The sequence below is a fragment of the Arachis duranensis genome, chromosome 4 (genome assembly GCF_000817695.3).
Source record: "Arachis duranensis cultivar V14167 chromosome 4, aradu.V14167.gnm2.J7QH, whole genome shotgun sequence".
NCBI classification, from domain to species: domain Eukaryota; kingdom Viridiplantae; phylum Streptophyta; class Magnoliopsida; order Fabales; family Fabaceae; genus Arachis; species Arachis duranensis.
In genome coordinates, this window is record NC_029775.3 from 78022754 (window position 1) to 78026128 (window position 3375).

The following is a 3375-nucleotide window of genomic DNA, read 5'->3' on the forward strand; positions in this document are numbered from 1 at the left end:
ACAATATAATTTCTTTCTTTTTTTTGGAAAAAATAATATTAGATTTAAAAAAGTAAATAATCAAATTTTTTAATCAAATTTAATATTTTTAAAAAGATACATAATATATGGCAGAACATCATTATATGCACAGAAGACATTTTCAAGGGAAGATAACACAAGACCGTGATGCCAACTTGGTGTCATAACACCCATTCCTTTCTCAATGAAGCTATTAAATTCAACGCAAACAACTTTATGTCTATGAAATAAAAGACATGAAATATAAAATGGTTTTTATTTAAAAAATACAAAAATGAAATTAAACAATATAACAAAGAATTCATATGGATTATTGAATGAGAATGGAAATGCGAATTCAAAACTCGAATAAGAGAGGGTAGATCTATAAACTCACTTTGTTGAAAAAACTTTGCCAATCACATCACCACTGAGAAAGTACATTAGGTAGAAACCCCATACCTAGACAATGATTCACAAAACCAAACCATAATCCATAAATATAGGAAAACATAAATAGAAATTTCATCTTTGTAATCATTATAAAATCCAAAAAATTGATAAAATAAAGAAACCACATACAACAAAAAATTCAACAGCTAGCAAAAGCAGAAATGATAATCAAATTAACACCAAATTGTAAATAATTAGATGAAGAAGATGATCCCAATTCATGGACCATATTCAAATTAACAGCAACTTTCAAATAATGTAAAAAAGAACATGAACCCAGAAACATACAAAGCCAGATAGACAGTTTGCAAATTAAAAGATTCACAAATCCTATATAGTAAAACCTGGATTAACAGTGTAAGAAATACGAAATTTGATCACAAGAATATACACAATGAAGAAAAAGTAAAATGATGAAGAAGAAAACAGGTTTGGAACTAAAGTGATCAGAAGAGTGTACTTGATTGGTTGATTGCAGATCTTCAATTTGAGACTCTATGAAAAAATCCCTAACCTGCAATGAATGACAGGGAACCAAAGTCCCAAGAAACAGAGGCTGTAGACAATGTTTGCTAGGGCAGAGGAAAGCAAATCAGGAGATGAAGACAATGGGGCTAGGGTTCGATTTGATGATTACCTGATCAACTAGATCCGCGAAAAAGGGAGCTTGCGTGAAAGAATCGTGAGAAAAGATAGCTGATGGCAAAAGCAGAGAGGAGCACATGCACCCTTCCTGAGGAGAAGCCACGCTGGAGAAGAACGTCCAGGTTGGATGTCTACGGGCCTGAAACACAGAGAGCTCTCCACATCGGAGATGAAACCACGCGTATGCTATTGTTAATGATTCTTACTTTATTCTTGAGCTTCAATTTTACTCCACACTCCTTTACTTGTAGTTTATTACTTAAATATATATCTTAGAAATAACCAAAATAAAATAAAATTGTATGGACAGAGTCTAATTTAGATTAAAATAAAATTTTTTAACACGTTAAAATCAAATTTTCATTGGTATCATCTGACTTTTCTTTCTATAAAAAATAAATAATTATTTTTCATTAATAAGATGGTCATATTTTATTTTTATTAATATATTAACAATATAGTTTCTTTATATCTTTTTTGAAAAAATATTAAATTTAGAAAAGTAAATAATCAAGTTTTTAAATAAAATATAATATTTCCAAAAAGATACAGAACATCATTATATGTTCAAAAGATATTTTTAAGGGAAGATAACATAGGACCGTGATTCCAACTTGGTGTCACAAAACCCATTCCTTTCTCAATGAACCTATGAAATTCAGTGCAAACAACTTTATGTCTATGAAATGCAAGAGATGAAATATAAAATAGTTTTTATTAAAAAATACAAAAATGAAATTAAACAATATAACAAACAATTCAAATGGATTATTGAATCAAAATGAAAATGGGAATGCAAAACTCGAATAGGAGAGGGTGGATCTATAAACTCACTTTGTTGGAAAAACTCTACCAATCACATTACCACTAAGGAAGTAGATTTGGTAGAAACCCCATACCTAGACAATGATTCACAAAACCAAACCATGATCCATAAATATAAGAAAACATAAGTAGAAATTTCATCTTTGTAATCATTATAAAAACCAAAAAATTGATAAAATAGACAAACCACATACAACAAAAAATTCAACAGTGGGAAAAAGTAGAAATGATAATCAAATTAACACCAAATTGCAAACAATGTAATGAAGAAGATGAATCCAATTCATAGACCATATTCAAATTAACAGCATCTTCCAAAGAATGTAAATAAGAACATGAACCCAGAAACATACGAAGCTAGATAGAGAATTCACAAATTAGTAGATTCACAAACCCTAGATAGTAAAATCTGGATTAACAGTGTAACAGATACAAAATTTGACCACAAGGATATACACAATGAAGAAAAAGAAAAATAAAGAAAAGAAAAACAGGTTTGGAACTAAAGGGACTAGAAGAGTGTACCTGATTGATTGATTGCAGATCTTCAATTTGAGACTCCATGGGAAAATTCCTAACCTACAATGAATGATGAGGAACCAAAGTCCCAAGAAACAGAGGCTGTAGACAACGTTTGGTAGGGAAGAGGAAAGCAAATCAGGAGATGAAAACAAAGGGGATAGGATTCAATTTGATGATTACCTGATAAACTAAATCCGCGAAAAAGGGAGCTTGCTCGAAGGAATCACGACAAAAGACAGCTGACGGCAAAAGCAAAGAGGATCACATACACCCTTCCTGAGGAGAAGCCACGCTGGAGAAGAACGTCCAGTTTGGATGTCAGCGGGCCTGAAATGCGGAAAGCTCTCCACATTAGAGATGAAACATCGCGTATGCTAATATATACTAATATATTCTATATTTATAAAGCATATCAATACTCTTCTTTCATAACATCGTTTCATTTTCATTTAATAGAATCTAATGATTCATAAAAGATGGTGCATCTAATGGACAGAAAATGGTTGAGACGATTTTAGACATACCCCAAGGAAGATGTCCCTCTCTAAAGAAAACATAGACCAAAACAAAACTATAAATTACACAGATAAGATTGGAAGATATAACAAGAAACTACATTATATCTTATCAAAAACTTCCTTAAATACAATATTTTCAGTCCTGGTAGGATCAACTAATCCTTCATCACAAAGTAAAATCTTAAGACCATTTCTATTCCTAATTCGGGAAAGAGCTACATAAAGTTGACCGTGACAAAACACAGGACAACGCAAGAACAAATCGATTGTTGATAATGTCTGACCCTGGCTTTTGTTGATTGTCATCGCAAACGACAGAGAAACCGGGAATTGCCGGCGTTGGAATTTAAACGGTATAACCGCACCAGAAACAATATCTGCACCGATCACATTTGTCCTTAGATCTCGCACA